General features: G+C 44.3%; 1 protein-coding gene across 4 annotated transcripts in view; it reads left to right on the top strand.

The window, feature by feature from the left end:
- AFAP1 (actin filament associated protein 1) overlaps positions 1–21,766 on the top strand; it is a 137,974-nt gene that overhangs the window by 10,660 nt on the left and 105,548 nt on the right. Inside the window, exon 1 of one of the 4 annotated variants that reach the window (XM_066573329.1) lies at positions 10,286–10,355. The exons of the other annotated variants lie outside the window; for them this stretch is intronic. The gene's annotated coding sequence lies outside the window, so the exon portion shown is untranslated. Of the gene's footprint in view, positions 1–10,285; positions 10,356–21,766 lie in introns of those variants that run through there. 4 annotated transcript variants of the gene reach the window in all.

Below are 21,766 nucleotides of genomic sequence, written 5' to 3'. Positions count from 1 at the left end.
ATTGATGCGTTTGAACTATAGTGCCGGAGGAGAATGCCGCGGATACCTTGGACTGCCATGACAATGAACAAGGTGGTGGTAGATCGTGTCAAACCGAAAATATCACTAGAGGGTAAAATCATCAAACAGCAGCTCTCTTTTTTGGCCACGTGATGCGCGCTAATTCACTGGAAACAGCACTGATGCTTTGCAAAATCAGTGGAAAGAGCGGATCGGGACGACAAAGAACAAGATGGCTAGATACAATCAAGACCACCACCAACATGTCAATCGTGAAATTGAAAGAAGCGGTGAAAGACAGAAATGCGTGGAGAACATTGATCCATAGAGTGACCGAAAGTCGGATGCAACTGAACGGATAATCATTATCATGGGCACCTGTAGATAGTAAAAGACCAGTTTGCAGGACTTCTCTTGGCTACAATTGTGATGAGTCACGAAATCAAGGTTGGCTTTTTCTTTCATTAATAGGGACCACCCATGACAATGCAATGTCTTGTTTTTGGATGGTTTTCCTTGACATCGCAATTAAAACTGCAGAGCTGGCATTTGGATATGTAAGTAGTGATATAGTCAGAGCCACCACACTGGTCAGTGTCGGAAGATTCTGTTCTGTCTGCATTTCTCAAATTGGGCAAGTCAACCAGAAACCTGCATGGTTTACCACGCCGCTCAGAATCATTTCCTTTGGGAGTTTTGGGGCTACAATGTCTTTCAGGTTGCTTTTTCTTTTTAAAGGATTACCTGTCCACATAAAAGTGAGGCGTAACGCTGAGGAAAGCAGATCTACTCGGGGCAGACACGCTTACTTTCTTCTACCACCTATGATTGTGGTCTTCCTAATTGAAGGTGTTCTAAAACCAGATACAACCCTTCATTACTGTGTTCTTTTGAAAGGAGAAAAAAATGCATTTTCCTGTTTCATGTTTACTTTTATGTGACTATGCTCTTCCTCTTGAATTTGTTTTAATTTTTTAATCATGGTGTGGTCTGAAGGCTTTCCTTATTAGTGAGGTCGTTACGAAGTAGACTGGCTGAATTTCATTAGCATAAACTTGCTGAATATTCATGGATGGTAACAACGTCTGTCTATATACCCTATGAGGACATATGTTGCTCTTAGAAGATATCCCTTACTCATGACCCCCAACACCATGAGCTGGAGTCAAAGGGGTTGTACCAAGATAACTTGCAGATTGGTGGGGGTCTCACCATTGAGACCACCACCAATCTCGAGAATGGGGGTTCTGGGTCCTGCTCTGTCTGTTATTGCGGACCACTACAGTGACATCAGAATGAATGGAGTGCTGGCTGATCATGCATGGTTGGTGCTCCATTCCTTTCAGTGGGGCTGATGGAAATACACAAGCATGTGCCGCTTGGCTATCTCTGCAATCCCATTAAAAATAAATACAGAGCTAGTGCCCTTGCGTGACTGGCACTCATTCAGTGTGCAACTCATTGTAGGGGGTGCAGTAAGCCCGCGGTGAGGAGGACTGGGGAAACAGAACCCCAGGTATAACTCCTAATGTTGGTACAAACCCTGTAAGAGCTCATATAAAACACAAGCAATAGGTATTTTACATGAATAATCATTTGGGAGTAGCTCTCAATTTAAAGGGGGTTTCTGTCATGCTAAAACTTCCTTATGGGGCCACTCTGGCGAAAACACATTTTTTCATCCTTGCCCCCTCACTTAATTTCAAGTCACACTCTGGAGGTCTATGTGTATTGCAGCCACTTCCATGCAGTGCAGCCCTCCCTGTCTGATTCTTCTCAGTCACCATCTTGAGGCGTAGATTTTTTTTTAACTTTGTTTCACATCTATCCCATGATGCATTAGATAAGGTTATACCATTCTGCTTGCTGTGGGGAGGAGTAACATTTTAATTATTATTACCTTCTGTATTCACCTATATAAGCTTAAGACCATAAGTATACAGTGAGGAGGATGAGCTGTGATCTCCTCTATTATAGCTGTGTGGCAGGAGTTCTGTGATCATTAGTAACTGACAGGAGTGCCTGTATCCCCCCCTGCAGGCAACTTCAGTGATAGATCCATGTAACAGCATCCCACAAACTGAGAATCTGACTAGAAAATGAATCCATAACCCCCAAGTAGATCTGACAGAATTGAGATCACATGACCATCTGAGGACAAAGAGGACAGGAGTTTCAGACACAAATAACTAACTAGCTTGGCTCTTAAAAGTAATAATGAAAGTGAAATCAGAAATGTCCACTACCATTTAAAACACTTTTTACATAACTTTGGATCTTTGATGATGTGTCACCTTAATATAAAGGACAGCCTCTTTTGCGGCAGAATACCATAGTGGTGGCTAGAGTCCTATTCAAACCATAGCCATTTTTAAATGGCACTTGAATATTCTTTCTATATTTGTGCTGATCAGACTGGATTAATTATTGTATCATCTACTTTGTAAAATGTAGAAATTTGTTCCCTTTTAGGGTACTTCTAGACAGAGCGGATGTTCTGCTGTTGTTTTTTTTTTTTCCACTTCGTGTGGGTGAGAATTGGAAAAGTTAGAACACTTGGCTGTTACTCTAAACATTGCAGATCCTCTACCAGGATAATGTGTAGCATATCTGCCGCAAATGGACATACTCTTAGCATCCGAAGACATTTAGCTTACTAAATGCATGGACCCTATACAGTGGCACATCATATTGCAAGTCCGTAGGTGCTTCATTAGATCCTTCATGTCCTATCCCATCCCCATGTGCCAAATTATAGAGCTATTCAGAATAGTCTTGTAATTTGGCACAAGGAGATAGGATTCAAGCCCATATAGTTCTGTGGATGCTGTATTCTAGATCCATACTATGACCGGCTTACAGATTCTCCAAGAATTGCTTTACGTGACTGAGGTGTGAGGGAGAAAATCTCAGCATGAAGTAAGTGAGGAATATAAACACACTACCCTCTTGTACAACTTTGGAAACTCCTGTCCGTGCATATTCACTGCTGCAGGCTCAGATTACAGATGGAATCAATGAGAATAAAGCTTCTTTATTCCGAGCTCCAAGATCTATTGGAAACATGATCAGCAAGCTAGCAGAGCTATGGCTGGAAATGGATTAGTATGGACCTGCAATGTATCAGAAGCTTGTTTCGGGGTATAGTATCTGCCCCAATATAGGCCAATATTAGTTGCTCCCAAAAATGGCTGAAAAAAAGTTGTTCTTTATTGCTAACCCAGGAATCCATATACATGAGCCATAAAAGGCCTGTAAAGCCTCAGTGTTGTACAGGGCATTTATATGGCTCTTAGACAGTGTTACATACCATGTCATGGATATAGACTTCACGGGTCTGACAGTCACCAGCCTGTGATGTACAGCGCTCAGGGGTAGACTAGAGGGATGACTTATTTCCATCCCCCCCCCCCCCCTGCACGTGTGCAAGACGGAGCCCAAATCGCATCCTGTACAGCCTAGCGCGCACCAACACACTTTACTGCCACCCCTGACCATTTCTGACAGGTAGGTCAGTCATCTTGGTTCTCCTTACGTCATGGATATGAGCCTTCTCTGTTTCCACTAGCCGACACACAATTAACACTCTCTTCGGGGTTATGGATTGTGTAAAGTGTCGAGGACTAGCTAATAAAGTTTAAAGCTTTATTCTAAAAAGGGTTAGCAGTGCTTAGGTAAAAATATACAAAAGGGTAAGGGGCATACAAATACAAAACAGTCTGAAAAGGAATAAAAGAAAACACCAGTCTATGAAGTTGTTCCAAAGATTCCTGACTTGAGGACCACAAGAAAAGGGTGGACAGTCCTGCACAACTTCTGGGTCTGGCAATAGGAATGGATCCGTCTTTAGTTTTAAAGTCCTTTTGCGTCCCTGTTACGCTATCCTCCTTATGACATCACCGAAGTCTCCCTAACGAAACTTTTAGCAAAGTTCGACCCCAAACTGCTGGATCGATTCACTCAACGCGATTACTAAGCCTTCCATAGTACAGAGTCATAGGCAATACATGTGCTACCACAGGGCAGGACGAAACATGGTTATCATGCCAACTATAAAATTAGCTCTGTTGATGACTTTTTGCTTCCTGCATTCAGCAGCTGGAGACTTCTACTTGTTGGATGCTGGCATTGAAGCTGGAGTGGACCATTGCTTTGGGGGAGGAATTGGGGGAAAAGTTAATGTCAGTAGAGATAGGAATATTGGAGAAGGGTGGTCCTGTGACAAGTAAGAAGATGGGGTTTGCTGTGACTATTGACAAAGTGGGATTCCTGCCATGACTACTGGGGAAATAGAAGTGGTGGGGGGCTGCTGTGCCTAATGAAGTGGGAAGTCAAAATTGATAAACTATTTTGACCTGTGTTGGGGAGGCTGCGACCTCAGAGGCACTTATATACACATGTGATAGCAATGCCTTAAGATCTATAGATACTCTATAATATATCTCTACAATGAATTCTCAGTAGCCCAGGACTGGCCTCGTGCTTTCTCAATGTGACGGACATTCCTCACCATTCAAAAGTAGTAGTGCATCGTAGAATTCTAGGCACATGCTTGAATATTGCTAAATCTTGAAAACTGCCCTCTAAACCAGACACCCTTCGTTTTATAAACCGTTCCTACAATATGGAAAGGTTATATGCAAGATAGTAGGAGTGCTAATAGAGTGTCATGGCAGCCTGGGGGCTTCTAAAGGCCCTCAGTGCTGCCATGATCATTTGCCTATTAGGGATGTACCCGGGGCAGGTTTTTAAATAAAGGGAATCCTTGTGGCCGAATGGCATCAGGCAGAGCCAATTGACTATAATGAGATCCATCCATCCAGCTGCCTGGCCAGATCTGGCATGTGAACGCATCCTAAGACGTATTCCTTATGTCCTGGTGGCAAAGAGCGTTAGAAGGGTTTGTTCACAAATAAGCCATTCTGCTGAGCTGGGAATTCCACAATGTATTCGTTCTGGGTTACATCACTGCACACACATTTGGAAAAGGCTGATCTTTCTTGATGGTTTTAGCTGTTCTGCATCGCACAGTGCCAGTACAATCCAAATCCTCCTGTTCACAGCTCAATATTCTGAGAATCCTAATTTATTACACATTATTGATATTCCATAGCCCTGGTGGTAATCGGTCTCATTATCCCTTTTCCTGGTGGAGCTCATAATCTAATTGTCTTATCTCAAGCACAGAAAAGGGTTTGTCTGTTTTACAAAACCCACTTTCAAATTGGCTGTTATTGAGTTCTCGAATATTAGAAGAGCCTCCACTATTAACTAGACTGAAAAGCAGCTACAAAGGGTGTGAATCACACAGCCAATTCATTCACTTCAAAATGATCCACTTCAGCTGCCATGGTGCTTGCAGGTTTCCAAACAGATTGTAGTTGATCCACGAAGGTGTATGGCCACCTTAATCCCTTAAGGGGACACAATACAAAAAACAAAACAAAAAAAAAACAACTTTCTTGGTAAATCATTAATTTTTGGCATCACTGCATTTAGACCCGTAACTTTTAAAAAATGTTCCCTTTTTTTTTTTTCTTTATCGAAACCTGTGTGAAGGCGAGTGCTTGTTGAGGTGTGTGTATGTGTTTTAATCATTTTTATTATATTTTGCGATAGACTAAATAACAAAAAAAATTGGTTGCGTTTTTTTTTAATGTTCCATTAAGGGACTTGAACATGCGATCTTACGATCCCTGAGATAATACACCACAAAACTTTTGTATTGCAGTGTATTCTCTCTCCATTCTGATTGTACCAGCCATGCCTCCAATTAGGCCTCCAGTTGCCATTGCAACCCATTGGCTTTTTGTCATCCAATCGCGTGACTGAGGGAGCTCCCTCCCTCTGCTAACCGCTTACATGCCACAGCCAGCATTGACCACGCCATATAAGGGGTTAACAGCCAGGATTGGAGTTATCTCCTATCCTGGCCATTATAGCGAACCCTAGGTGTCACTCACAGTCGGCCACTGCTGCTAATAGTAGGGACTTGGCTCCTGAGCCTGTGTAATCTGTATGCTGTAAATGGATGACTTTTCGTGTAAACCACTTACCTCTCATGATGTCTGCGCACATTGATAGAGGGCTGACATTCTGGTGAACTTGGCATGGTCACGCATTATATTGCCGGCCACTCATTGCAAAAGCCAGCATGTAATACTAAATATTCCCAACGGTGGTCGGTGAAACGAAGTGCCGTATACCGTTAAAAAAGGTTGGTGATTGGGTTTTACCAGGCTGACTACTATTTAACCCTTTCTGACCTCTAAAGACATTATGATTTAAGGCTGTACAGCTCCGATGTTGGAAGACGTCCGATTGGGGTTCTCTTACTGTATATTGTCAGCCTCTCAGCTGTCAAAGCCTATTCAACGTGTCACCCCATGCAGTAAGGCTTTAGCCAGCATATAGCACCGAAAAAGAGTAATCCCCCTAGAAAAATCAAATTGGATTTGAAAGGGTTAAAATGGGCTCTGCACATCTCTAAGGCCAAAGAGTGTGCAATTATATCAGCCTTATATGCAATTATAGAAGCTCTTACATTTCAAGAATTCCAGAAATTATTTTAGGATTATAGTAGGAATGTTGGAAATTGCTGCCCTGTCTTCTCGAAATCGTGACTTGGTGGAGGGAGGTTCTCTTCTTCTTGTCTTGTGATTCCTTAATTTATTTTTTGCATTATCTTCTCTAATTCCTTACTTGGTACCACCACTATAATCAAAAGAGAATGATTCCTAAGCAGAGAGTCAAGTGACTTGTGGTTGGCAATACCACATCAGCCGAAGGTTTAGATCCTCAGGAAGTTATTTTATCTGAAAGAGGCTCTCGCAGAAAGAACCTGTGATTACCATATATAAATAGTATGAACTGCAGATCAACAGTGAAGAGTAGTACTTATCCCGGGGAGACGAGAGGACAATGAGACAACAATAGTTAGCATTGTATCGTAGAGCTTGTATAAAACACAAATGTCAAAATTCGAGTGTGTATTTTTTTTTCCAATGGGAGGTGGGGAATACTCCATGGGAAGACTCCTTAGGCAGCAGCTTATAGCCCCATTTACACTGAAAGATGATCGCTCGAAAATTGCTTAAACCACCAGTTTGAGTGACAGTTTTGAGCGATCATCGTTGCATGAACTCTTAAATAGCTAATTAGCTACTTAAGAGTTAATGCAGGCAGAGCGGGACACCACTGATAACTCCGAGAACAGCAGCTGTTTTGTATATGCTAACAGCTGCTTTGTTCTCAGAGCTGTCAGCTGGTATCCCGCTGAGAAGTCTGACCGGTATACCAGCTGAAAGAATGCTATCAGCAGTATCCCGCTGAGAACTCTGTGTAGGGCGCTGATGAGTCATCGCTGACTTTTAGCTTGCTAAGAATCAGTGATGAACAAATAGTGCACAATGGCAGTGCGTTTAGATGCAACGGTTATCGCTCAAAAGATGGCTTTTATCTCCCGCCGGTGTGAAGTATTGGGCATGTTGAAATCTAACCTACCTGATCTGTCTTTCCCCCAACATCTGCCAGCAAGGAAGAGTCGGAAGGCTCGAATACAGCTTAGCTAGCCACCTGATCCGCCAAAAGGCGAGTTTGGCTAGCTTTTACATAATGTATATGGCCAGCTTAGAGGATTTGCAGCAGCCCTCGGAAGTCGGTATGTCTTGCAATGTCTGCAGACCTTAAATACTTTCAATAGTCTGAAAAACAAATGAAAAATGTAGGAAATTGTCCTATAATCATCAGTTCTTATGTCCGAACCTCCGGGCTTGGACAAACAAAGATGGCCAAACTGCTTCTGACTACTTGATGCACACAGTAAACTAGTATGCATTGGTAAGCTAAGTCACTATATGCTTCTCTGATTGGTCAGCACTGCTCATGTGAGTAACACTGGTCAATTAAAACAGGCGTTGTGTCTTAGACTAATGATGCATATTAATGCACCGTGTACGTCAAGTAGTCAGAGAAGCTGGTGGCAGCTCCGTGTACCAGATGAAAACCTCCGCCAGCTCCCAGCAGTTTATAGCGTACATTATAATAAATGGGATGGGCTGCTCAGGGCCGCGCCTCTTTAATGCTTGACCTCGCCCATTTTTTTAGGAAAAGTAGCGGGGCCTGCTGTAAACCTAAAAAAGTTGCAATTTCCTCCAAAATTGTGACTTTTGTATGTCAAAAAATTGGTGTACAAAAATTGCTACGTATGCCCAAGAGCTCTGAGAGAATCAGCCATCACTTTGTCTTTTTGGAATTGTACATTAAGAATGGTGTAGACAGACTTATGCATGTGATTGCCGAATCCGTGTCAAATCCTTGTGCTGTGTATACAATAGGGGATGACAAGACCGGCAGAGAAGGGAACAGCTGCCCTGGGGCAGTGCTGGAATGAGAGTCATGGGTTAGTCGGGTGACAGCTGCAAACACAACACAGTGTAGGAGGAGCCGGGGGATCATTTATCTTGGAATGTCAGTGTTCTCTTTGTCATGTTTTTGTATGGTAGATCTGCCAAATCAGATGATCTCATATTCCGGGTATGAAGATTATGCTATCTCAGTTCTGCTTCGTTACAGACTTAAAGTGGAAGGACCAACTTTTATTTCTTTTTGTAAAATGAGGCCTTCTTCCGATGCCCGTATTTTATGCCCGTGTATTTCACAGTCGACACACGGATCCATTATATCCTATGAGGCTATTCACATGGGCGAGTTTTCATACGGACTGATGGTCCATGTGAAAAAAAAAACAACTGTTGTATGTCCTATGCTGGTCCATATTGTATATGAGAATAAGACATGCAATGTGCACTGTCCCCGCAGATCAGACTGCATACCGACAGGCGTCCGTGTGATCTACCATCTTGTAAAGTGAAGGCATGTCGCTAATATGTGGCATCGCTTTACGAACATTGGGGGTCCCTGAAGACGGACGTTCTCTAATCATAATGTGATGGCATAGCCTTGCGATAATGCCATCACATTACATGATGAGAAGACAGCCATTGCTTTGTATCACATGGCAGCCATTGCTTTGTATCACATGGCAGCCATTCATTGGAATGGCCACCATATATTACCCTTTTCCAATCCAATTTGTATCCTGGTTTTCCTAGGGGGCTTACTCTTTTTCTGCCGTTATACAACGGCGCTATATGCTGGCTTAAGCCAGTACTGCATGAGGTGACACATTGGATAGGCTCTGACAGCAGAGAGGCTGGCAATATACAGTAAGAGAACCCCGACGGACGTCTTCCAACATCGGAGCTGTACAGTCTTAAATCATAATGTCTTAAGACATCAGACAGTGGATTGGAAAGGGTTAATACATTTTTATGACTATGGACCAGGAAAATAATTAGAGTATTGTACAATGGTTTTCCAAATTTTGTTTTTGGTCAATACTACAGCTACTAATGCTATTTGTCTCGAACGCCTCGCCTGTACACAAGTGTAGCTCTATTTATGCCTCTTTCATTGTTCTGCCATGCAAAAAGTTGATCATTTGATGCCAGATATATCTGATCTGCTGTTTGCTTCAAGCATATACTGTCTAAAAGTTTCCTTTTGTTTTCCTTTAGCCGGTGTGAGACTCTTTACTTACTTGTGGTAATCTTGACCATTTTCAGTCCTTGATGGAAATCTGGTCAAGATGTGTTTTTAGATTTCTTTGCGGCCCCGATGGGATTATTTGATTAATGGCTATGGCTTTCATCATTTCTCAGATTTATGTGTTTAGCCCCTAATGCACCTGGCAAATCTGACTTCAATTAGCTGTTAACTCCTCAGATGGAACGTATAGAAGTTGGGTTCTTATCTGGGACTCTTCTGCAGCATCTGTATCGAGGGTTCCTGGCCTGCTTTAGTCTAGGTCTTCACAACGGCATCATCAGCAATGGGAGTTCTCAGCAGTCCAAATCTGCAGGAAAACACTTACTGGGGTGTTGGAAAATATTCTGTTACTCGACTGCCTCAGGGGGCTGAAATAGTCAGTGGCATTTGGCCAAGTTACTGGGATGATTCTCTCGCTGCAGAGGCGCAAATGTTGCCAAACTAGAGATACGATCGGACTTTTGTCAGCCTGGAGAACCATATGATAAATACATAGTTTTGCCGTAAGGAAAAGCTCTCATGGAAAATAGGCAATTTGCATCTAACCTGTGGATGAAAAATGTCTACAATTTGGTGGACTTATGGAGTCGGAGGACCTTCTATTTTTAGTGGCCAGGAAATAAGAACTTGTTCTCTAATCACACTTTATTGCTTCCTGTCGTTGAAGGTTTATATAGGAAAATTTTCCCTATAGAAGGCTCCCACTTATGTCATATAAGCACGTGGTGGCATACTCCATCCCGATGGTGAGAAATGAAGAAAAGTCTTCTTACTGTATAAAATGGCATGTTCTAATGTGCTGTGAAAAAGGGGGTTTGTTGAATCCTACCGGTGTTCAAGAATTGACCATTATTTACTATGGCTACATGCAGAAACTTGAATACTATGCAATTTGCATTAGATTGTGATTTATTTTTTTTTTCTTTTCAGTTTTAACTATTTGAACAACAGGACTTGTGTTTTTCATGTGGATAGAAAAAAAAAGTGTGTGTGTGTGTATATGTATATGTGTGTGTATATGTATATGTGTGTGTATATGTATATGTGTGTGTGTGTGTATATGTGTGTGTGATAGATAGATATATTCTGTTTTTGTTTAAAGCCAAAATGCATTGCAATCACCGAAAAATTGCAGGTTTATGAATGCAATATTGGTCCGATTTTTCTTAGACCGATATTGCACTCCCCAATGTAAATACATCCTAAAATATTTTTGGTCACTTTCGCTATCTGAGTGTCTTCAGCGCATATTCTGATCAGGTCAAGTTGTCATTCACCTAGCCTATTGATCAGTGCAACTTCAAGCACTGAAGATGAAGACTGGAGATGAGCGAGTATACTCGCTCGGGGGGCTGGCCCGGGTGACAGGTGAGTTGCGCCGGCCCCCGAATCTTTAGAGACGAGTGGGGAGATACTCGGCTAAGGCACTACTCGCTTGAGTAATGTGCTTTAGTGAGTATACTCACTCATCTCTAATGAAGACATTACTTCTGTAAGTGGTGACACAACATTGGAGATGGTCCATATAAGTTTATAATGCATCTACAACTTTTGTTTTCTCTGCATTTTTACACATGGTGTCAAAGCCATAAAAGCAGTATATATAATATTGACTAGTCTGGGAGGCTCAGAAGTTGGTTAAAGAATGGGGTTACGTTTTCTTCTGATCTTGTCTTTGCTTTGGGATTGATTGAGTTGGCTCTCCTGAAGATAGGCCATCAATGGTGGAGGGGCTGCAGTGCAGCTGTTCTATCGACACGACCGAACACTCATGGATACTTCAGTGAAAGGACTGTGACTTCCGCTTTTCTCTGGGTGGAGCTCTCAGGTTTGGGACCATCAATGATCTTAGATTGATAATCTAGTTCAAAGGTCCATTTGTATAGACATATTCACTGCCTCAAACAAGGGCAGATCAGCAATATAGCAAGTTGTTTGGTGCTCAGTTAGCAATCGTCGGCACTGTATGGGACTTGAATAATTGTTAGCCCAATAGTTTGAGCGCATGCTATTCTTATTATTGTCGCAGCATACCCCTGTATGAATGGGGCCATGGGCTGCTGTCAACCAAGAATTCTAATGTCCACATAAAAAGTGTGTTCAGATGACAAATTTTGATGACTGCGCTTTTTCTTCCAGTATTTTGTGCCAGATCTTCGACAAAACCTCCATACTGAGGTTCCAGTGCTGACGTAAACCCGGCCTAAGACACTCTGTAAATCTGAGTTTTGTCCATCATGGTAATTTTAGAATGCCATAAATATTTTACAATCTTCAAGTAATCTTTTATTTAAGATGTTGTGGTATTAAATATTGAGCACAACGTCAGGCGATCACGCCCGTTATGCAGCTTTTTATAGACTGAAATGTATCAACAGGGATGGATGTTGAATAGAAATGAGCGAGCATACTAGCTAACGACAATTACTCGAGCGAGCATTGTCCTTAGCGAGCACCTGCCCCCTCGGAAGAAAAGGTTCGGCTGCCGGCGCGGGTGACAGGTCAGTTGCGGTGGTGAGCAGGGGAGTGCGGGGGGAGAGAGGGAGTGCGGGGGGAGAGAGGGAGAGAGAGATCTCCCCTCCGTTCCTCCCCGCTCTCCCCCGCAGCTCCCCACCCGGTGCCGGCAGCCGAATCTTTTCTTCTGAGTGGGCAGGTACTCGCTAAGGACAATGCTCGATTAAGTAATTGCCCTTAGCGAGTATGCTCGCTCATCTCTAATGGTGAACAGTAACCATTTCCGCCTCTCGGATGGGTTAATAAACTTGTTGCTACCTTTTCAGGCATGTTTAAAGAGAATGTTGAGGTCCTTATGATTTGTTTGTTCTATCCCTTTGAACTTTTCTTAATCTGCTAAGACATGTCTGCAACTTGGGTTCAAAATAAGAGCCATGTACTAACCTTTTTAACGCTCCAACATTGCGTTTCGTCTTTGTTCACTGGGCCACATGGTATGCCATACTTGACATAGAGCCACTGGTCACATTGATGATGTTAGTAGTCATGTCACTGCTATGCCTGGTTGCCACCATCCAGTATTCAGTACAACAGGTCATTGTAGTGGCCTATGTACAAAGGAGAGTGGAGGACCTTAGATAGTACATGGGCAAGTGCAGAAGCATATGGATAGACTTTTTAACAAACTTTGAGAAACCGGTTCCTCAGTAATGGTCATCCAGAGTTTGGTTTGTCAGTGACAGAACCGGTTTCTCTGAATTTGGAAAGAAGTTTGGCAAATACACTGTGGCTAATGGACACTTTTGGTTGGGTAGCGTTGATTGAAATCTGTGGCGATGACATTGGGTTTCGCTCACATGACATAAGGACGATTTCAACAGTTCTGCTTGAATGCACCATCATTCATTCCTATTGTCTGGAATGAAGAAAAATCACTGCGTTAACATGAGAACAATTAAAGTTACTTTTAAAATAATGCTCACTATTGTTTATCTGGTGACATTTCTACTGTTTTATGATCCAGAGCAGAAAGCCACTGACCAAGAACAGCTTTCTCTTCAGTGATGTTTTGGCTCTGCACAGCCTCTAAGTTGTACAGTTTTCATTATAGGGCACCCGTTGACTTCTATAAAGCTATACTGTGCAAAGCCGACAGAATAAAAATCATGGCATACATCAGATGTCATTTTACATGGCGGCACATGGGAGTCACCCGTGTAGGAGGCCTAAATGACCCCCATCTCAGAACGTTGGCCCCGGTACTTTCAGCTCAATCGTTTTGAGGCAGGATAATTGTTATTTATTTCTTTTCTTCTTCCTCACATCTTCGTTAACCCCGGCACATTCTTTTCTAGACCACCTCATAGATGAACTTCTGCCAGGACTTGATTTTCCTTAATCAGCATTCTCTAATGTCTGCAACGTCCTTAATATTGAATCAGGCAGAATGGCTTATGTACCGTCATTGTGGAAGACGAAAACCACAATTTGTCCTATTATTTCATGGGTCAAGAATCGAGTTTTATGGAGATTCATCGAGTTTAATCGGAGCTTATTTCTCCATTGTTACCGTGATCCGAGGCATTTGCGTCTCATTTGGGCGGTTACCTTGTAACGCTCCTAGTCACTGTTTCCTATGGATGTTAAGTGTGTGCTTTGTTTCGCGTAATGAGCAAGCACACAATAAAATTAGAGGGCAGGGAGCATGGGCTTGAGTTGTTTATTTCTCATGGTGTTTTGCGGAGAGACCACCCAGTCTTACGTCTACTGTCTTGTTCTAGACATGTCTGAATTGTAGTTTGTTTGCTAATTTATTTTATTTGGTTATATCCTTGGAATTGACTTGATAAGAGCTATGCAAACCTTGTCCTGTTTATGTTGTAGTCAAGTTCCTGTTATTCAGCGCCCTCTTCATGGGTGGACCTCGTTTAGGTAGGCCAATGTAATCAACATTCCAGCCTCCAATTATTTTTCACTCTCTTCACTCCTTCCTGCCTTTCAGCTGTCGATACACAATATCTCTTTCCTTTCTCCACTCTTTGACTTCCTCCTTAGCCACAAAATCTACTGTAGAGCATTAGATAGCTGTAAGGCCGGTCTGACACAGATGGGTCGGGAGCCCACAGTGGAGTCCGGCCCTGTCCTCAGTTGGCGTCTGCGTGTATCTTGTATATTCTGTTTTGCAGCGAGACGCCGTTGGACATGGGCAGCACAGGATTCTTTCTTTCTTTCTTTGTCATCGCCTAGTGCCGGTGCGGGTACCCACGACCTATCCCCCCCCAATGTCAGTTGCAGATGCCTGTGGGTTGGACGGCTTCCATTGACTAAAATGGAAGCTGTTCATGTGTAATCGGCAGTAAAATAGAACATCCGGAAATCGCAATCATGTGAGCGGACATGTGAATGTTCTACTATTTGAATGTGTGCGGAACGCCGCACATTCTGCACTTCCAACCCGGTTATGTGAGACCGGCCTAACTGAAACTAGTGCCAGTGTGAATAAGCCATAAGTCTGTCTAGCTTGGGTCTTAGGAAATGAGTGAATATAAGGGCTTATTTACACAAGCGTATATCAGCCGGCGTTTTCATCGTCAGCTGATATACACTTCCATCTGAGGATTCCCCTCCCACTCACCGGCTCTCTGCCTCTCTCCTCCCCTCCGAGCGGTTTGCAATGGGAGTGGGTGGGGTGGGATAGAGCTAAGCTCCGGCCCCTTGTCCATAGCCAGGAATGGGAGTGGGTGGGACAGAGCTTAGCTCTGCCCCTCCCCTCCCATTGCAAACACCGCAGTGGAGGAAAGGGGCAGAGAGCCGGTGAGTGGGAGGGAAGGGGGGAACTGCTTAGATAGAAGCGTATATCAACCGGGCTTGACAACGCCAGCCGATATACGCTCGTGGGAATAAGCCCTAACACTGTAGTTTAGTTTTTTTTATGTTGTTTACTCCTCCGATTTCTCTAAGTAATGACTATAGTGGTGTTTATTAACGGAGGAGGAGACATTTGTATTTCATGATAAGTTTTGTATTGAAGGTCATTCTTAAATATTTTTTATTTTTAATATACCAAGTGCTCCTTAGTCATGTTGAAGATCATTGGCCGGTAGAGGTAGCACCTTGAAGGAACTGGTTTCTACCGCCAGTTGTTGCTATCGCACTCAGGAATGTGTAAAGTCCTCACAGACTTGGAGCTCGGTGGTTCACTACTCTTCGAGTATGGTGTTAACTTTCACCTAATCCATAAAATGTGCATTAAGAGAACAACTATTTTGGCTGCACCTTGATAAGGTGTTAGAAGATTTATACAAACCACATGAACCGAAGATCAGAATTGAAGACCAGTCCCTACTGAACACGAGACGTGTGTTTAATCTGAAGAGATCGATTCATTTATGTAAGATGTATTGTAAGATATAAGGAGATCTAAGTACTGCCTGAACAGCTTTACAGGTAGAGAAGAAGTGACTCACTATTGGATGGAACTGAAGTCATAGTAGGCTTAAAGAAAAAAGGAAACTCCCCCCCCCCCCCCTTACTACTCTTAAAGGGCTATTCCCATCAGACTTTTTTCAGATTCTCCTCCTATTCCGCGTGGAATGTGCACCCTATTCATGTGATTGCCGATTTGTAATCCATATTGCAGGGGAAAAAGTGAGACCTCCTCTTTTGAGGTGAAATCCGTGTGCAGATCTGTGATGGTTATATTTGCAAATCCATTTCAGAAAGTTGGCCTCTGTCTTAGATAAAGAAGAAAAGGCCTTGTGCCCCAGGGCCAATTCTCGTTTCGGCGAGTGACATCACAGCTAGCTCTGACATCACAGCTAGTTCACGCAGAATCACCGCTGAGAGTCGCTCTCTGTTCGTTCAGTGCTTTATGTGTTTTCACGTAGGGGGAAGTGAGCGAACTGGTGATTTTTAAATTATTTTTATGCAGGCTGATACTTAGCGACAATGAAAAGCAAACAAAAAGTGCACGATGGCGTTCATACGTATCCATTATTGTGCACTTTTTAATTGTGTCTTCAATTAATTTTGCGCAACAATCGTTGCGTGTTAATGGGCCATTAGCCATGTGTAAACAGTATGACTGTGGTGGCAGTCCATCCTGAAGATGTCACATTTAGGCACCCATGTGATCACAGCGTTCCTATAGTATGGCATGTGGCTTCTTCAGTGTTATAGGAGTGGAACACGTTATCACCATTCATTGCGCATTGTGTGTGCGATATACGCGCACACAACACGCAGTAAATGGAGTCAATGAGAGTACATTGATATGCATTGACCCACTCACACACGCATTTTGTTTATTGCGTATAATGCGCGTAAAATAACACAGCGTGTTCAATTTTACCGCATATCGCCTGCGATAGTCTATGGGCGTGTAATAAACGCTGTACATGCGCAATTACATTGCCTAGGTGCGGGGTTTATACACAACGTCGCTGAGCGGCAGAACAGAGATTATATATATATATATATATATATATATATAATATATATATATCTCCAGCTGCCCATGACGACGTGCGTGAGATACGCAGCAATATGCCAGTTCACCACTGGATCGCACAGCGGTAAAACGCTGCGTTATATGCTTGTGTGAACCGACCCAAACTCTGAGAAAACTTCTGTTTTTTTGCTAGAGTTTTTTCTTTTCCTTTTCTTTTCCTTTTCTTTTCCTTTTCTTTTCCTTTTCTTTTCCTTTTCTTTTTCTTTTCTTTTCCTTTTCTTTTCCTTTTCTTTTCTTTTTCTTTTTTTTCTTTTCTTTTTCTTTTCCCCTTTTTTGCACCATTGATCCTGAACACTTGATTCAGATTTTATTCTGTCCAGCAGGCTTTGTTGTAATGGTGACACATTTTTGGTTTAATAAGACAATGTTTCGGCAAGTTTCTCTTATTAATTTTCTAACTCCTCTGTTCGCTCGGCTACCACCGTAATTCCACATGATTAGGAGCTTCGAGGCCAAAAGTGTTCTTTTCCAGCCTATAAAAAGAAGAGCGCGATGATGCCAAATTGCAGCAATATTTAAGCTGAAGTAATACCACTTGGCTCGCGGGCAGACGGCTCCCAGTTAGGGACTGGCAACGGGACCTGTGATCTCCAGACCTTGAAAGAATCATGTCTGTGGGCTGCTAGAAGAACACTTGATGGGGGAGACATTGGAACGCCTAATACATAATTAAATGGGATATAAAAGTAAAGATTGTTTAGCTGCAATGACCTTGTGGCTTATTAAGTTGGCCTGTTTTCCTCGGGCCTCATTTCTCGCTGACAGAATGGAGAGAGCGAGTCTGCTTATGGAGATGACCGATATATAATGCTAGGACCACTCGGATTAACCTCACATGTGCAGGGGCAGAACTATAAAGGACTGGGTCCTATAGCATGTGTTTGTATGGCGTTTCATGGACATTTATAAACCATACATAAAAGTTCATGTAAGGATATACTTTCCTGCCAGGTCGCACTTACAAATCCAAAAACTAGGTTGCCAAGTGTGCCCTTACTGGTCTAGCCAAACTAAACACAGATCTATTAGCTCAGGCCAAGCCCCAAAATAATATTGTATACTGTCATATATACAAGGTGCGAATTTTATCACCCTTCGTATTACCTCCATACTGTCACTGAATAAAAGCCACTATGCTAAGGCCAGTATTAATAATAATATAAAAGGGCTACTTACTGTCACCCTGTGATCAGATATTAGCAGTGCATAGCAACTGATACCACCATACTGTTATGAATAAAAACCACTCAATAATAACACTGTAAGGGACAAATACTGCAACACCATGATCACATATTACCACCAAATAGCACTGGAACAATACCAACATACTGTTACTGATAAAACAAAACCCAATACAAAGACCAATATAGCCCTTATGCAGTGACCATAGTATTGTTAGATACCAGCTCTACACAGGCGCTCTGCAGACTGTTTAAGTATTTATAGTACTGTTACATTTCGTAATTAAAGACTGATTGGAGTCTTTCATTTTCCCTTTTCTTCTTAATGTGGCCCAGGCTACCATGCCAACTTTTGCCAGTCACCTTGTCTGCAGACTTTGACATTCAAGCATCTTGCTTTTGTAGCAACCAGCTTTTTCCATACAGCCTCATGTCCACCGTAGGGTCGGATTCCGCATGCGGGAGCCTGCAGCGGAGTCCATCCCTGCCAGTGGCCGACGACCCTGCGCACCTGTACAGGTCGTCTTTTTTTTTTCTGCACTGCGGATGTGTGCAGAAGTGCCGAATCCATGTGTAATACAGTATTTTTTGTGTTTCTGTTTTTAAACTCCTGCTTCCCTGCAGAATCCGTGGCCCGTCCGCAATTCAATTGCGGATGGGCCACGGATTGGAAGGCCTGCATTGACTTCATAGTTTGTAATGAACATACCCTGGACTTGCTTAAGTACAGCCAACTGGTCTACTTCATTTGTAGCATTAGGCTCTGTGAAAAGTACTGGAACCCCTAGGGAAACCTGTTGGACATTATTGCAAGTCAGTGAGTAACGTCATAGATTTCATGGCTCCATTACATATCCTCCACCATGATGCAACTGTCAACAGTATTGTTGTTGGGAAGACTGATCATAACTGATCCAAGCACAGACCTATGTATCGGTGGTCACCAACTTTCCCACTTGGTCACCCGGATGAGATGGCAAATACGCATTGTACAAGGGCACATCTGTGTTTGTGCATGACTTTAATGACTGTTACTATTGTCTCTAACCTCCTTAGCAAAGTCAGGAAAAAAAAATAAATTTATCCAGTATTCAGCCGGGTGTAATAAGATCTCTTTTTTTGATATGAGCTCTGTGGGAGTTATCCTCTAGCAGTAGATTATCCCATCCTGCAACTCGCTTGTTCTGTAGAGCCGATATTGCTTCCTACCATATCGGAGGTGGAGGACTCTATCTGAGTATTATTACTACCACTGTCATGCAGTAATGTGTGGTGGTCTTGCCCAGACCTGATTGGTATGTGCGGTATAGGCATCTTCTGCTTGTTTGCCGGGGATATATGATACAACTTTTGAAGAATAAATCCTTCCTCTTGACATTTCACATCCTTCCCGTTCTCTTCATGTGCTCTGCCGTTGACGTCTCAAAGTTATGCATTCAACTACTTAACTCTCTCACATGTGATTAGTCCATACAGGTTATAATGCTCCATGCAAAGCCACGTCCTATCACTACAGTATTGTAAAGGCAGCGCTCTTCCACGCTGAGGTCATGCTAATTGCTTTCAGTTGTGTTCACACATTAATACTTGATAAGTGTAGCAAGGAGTCACATATTGGCTTGTAACCACTGAGAATATCTTTATTTAAAGGAGCAATATAGTATCTATGCGCCGCCATATTGTACCTCTATATGTTCTGGAGGGTTTCTCCAAGAATACCACATTTCAATCCCGCGGGCGGAGAAGCATAGCGAGGTCGGGCTGCGCTTTTTTCCATAGCTAGCCTATGGAAAGCATTCACTGCGTTACCCGCGGCCGGATTATCGCCGCGGATAACGCAGTGATATATCGCCCATGGACAGGCAGCCTAACTCAAGGACATTGGTCCATCTAAAAAAATGGATAGTTTCCGTTTGCATCAGTTTGAAATCTGTTCTGATCAGTTTTTAGTCTGAAGTGTACCTCTGTTTCACAGCTGCAACGCACAGTTGTATTCGGGTGCCTTCACACTTGTGATCGCGATATTGCCGTGTTTTTCTTTTTAACGCAAATGCCAATAGGACTTTCTATTGTTAAAAATGCACCGCACAAACTTGCGATTTTTGTGAGATGCGTTTTTTAACACTGGAAAGCCCTATTGACATTTGCGTTTAAAGATATCGCGATTGCAAGTGTGAAGGCACCCCTGTGTGTTTTCACGTTTGCATTAACCCTATATGTCATGGGGGGAAAAAACACAGCAAAAATATTTTTGGTAGCTCAAGGGAAAAAGAAAATAGGGCTGTAAAACTACCACATGGGTAAAATCCTTAAAAAGTGTCTGGTCCTTTAGGTACAAAACAGTCTGGTCCTTAAAAGGTTAAAAACAGAATGAAGTGGAAAGCATGTGTAAGCTTTCCACGCATATCTGTTTTTCAGTGTGTTGGTGGTTCTGCAGTGACCGTGGCTCAGTGGTTAGCACTGTTGCCCTGTAATGCTTGGGTTCAAATCTCATCAAGGGCAACATCGCTCAAGAGCTGTCTTTTGAGTGATAATCGTTGTGTCTAAATGTGCCCATCTTTCACTGTTCGGCCGAACGACTATTTTCAGTTCTGCCTGAAAACCGTCATTCAGCAGAACAGCTGATAAGCAGGACCGCAGAATGTATGCTGCTGGGGGAGAGCTAATTACAGCTAATAACATTGTGACAGCTGTCCTCAGCTGCCAAACCCCCAAGCTATGTTTGCTGTCTGTGGTCCTGAATTCTCCATGGAGAGCTAATTACAGAGCTCAGACCTCCTGCTGAGTTCGTTAACAGCTCCCAGAAGCTCATTTGCATGCAGATGAAGCTAATTAAAGGAGATGTCTCGAGGAAGCAGTTAATTTTTTTTTTTGCCCAGTCCCCCCCATTAAACACACATTACAAAGCCCCCCTGTAAATGACATTTCTAGCTGGTTCGTACTTACCGTTCCAGCGTTTCAGCAAGTTATAAAAGTTTCCTCAAGATGGCCGCCGGCTCTTTCCCAGTCGCTCGCTGCAGCCCGACGTGCGCGCTCCCGAGACGCCGCCAGCTGTGTCTCCATGGCAACCGGACGCATCGCAGCCGCCGACCGGACGCCCCGCAGCCGCCGACCAGACAGCAGGTAACCGGCGCTAGCCCCCGGCTCCCCAGCGCTAGCTCCCCCGGCGCAGCGACAGCCCCCCCCCATCGCAGCGACAGCCCCCCCGGCCTAGCGCTAGCTCCCCCGGCGCAGCGACAGCCCCCCCGGCCTAGCGCTAGCTCCCCCGGCCTAGCGACAGCCCCCCCCGGCCTAGCGCTAGCTCCCCCGGCCTAGCGCTAGCTCCCCCGGCCTAGCGACAGCCCCCCCGGCCTAGCGCTAGCTCCCCCGGCGCAGCGACAGCCCCCCTGGCCTAGCGCTAGCTCCCCCGGCGCAGCGACAGCCCCCCCGGCCTAGCGACAGCCCCCCCGGCCTAGCGACAGCCCCCCCGGCCTAGCGCTAGCTCCCCCGGCGCAGCGACAGCCCCCCCGGCCTAGCGACAGCCCCCCCGGCCTAGCGCTAGCTCCCCCGGCGCAGCGACAGCCCCCCCGGCCTAGCGACAGCCCCCCCCATCGCAGCGACAGCCCCCCCGGCCTAGCGCTAGCTCCCCCGGCGCAGCGACAGCCCCCCCGGCCTAGCGACAGCCCCCCCCCATCGCAGCGACAGCCCCCCCGGCCTAGCGCTAGCTCCCCCGGCGCAGCGGCAGCTCCCCCGGCGCAGCGGCAGCCCCCCCCGGCGCAGCGGCAGCCCCCCCTCCCGGCGCAGCCCGGCGCAGCGGCAGCCCCCCCCCGACCCATCACTTACCTGGGAGGCTTCTCGGGGCTGCTGGGCTGGGCTGGGCTGGGCTGGTCTTCTCCGCTGGGCAGCTCCAGTTTCTGCACCTTCCTCTAACAGAGGATGGTGCAGAATGGCCGCTTCAGCGCGCTCCCGAGCAGTGACAGCTCGTCTGCGCATGCGCAGAAGAGCTGTAGCGGGGAGCACACTGAAGCGG

Source organism: Eleutherodactylus coqui, chromosome 7 (genome assembly GCF_035609145.1).
Source record: "Eleutherodactylus coqui strain aEleCoq1 chromosome 7, aEleCoq1.hap1, whole genome shotgun sequence".
Taxonomy (NCBI): domain Eukaryota; kingdom Metazoa; phylum Chordata; class Amphibia; order Anura; family Eleutherodactylidae; genus Eleutherodactylus; species Eleutherodactylus coqui.
This window is presented reverse-complemented; position numbering and strand designations above follow the sequence as displayed.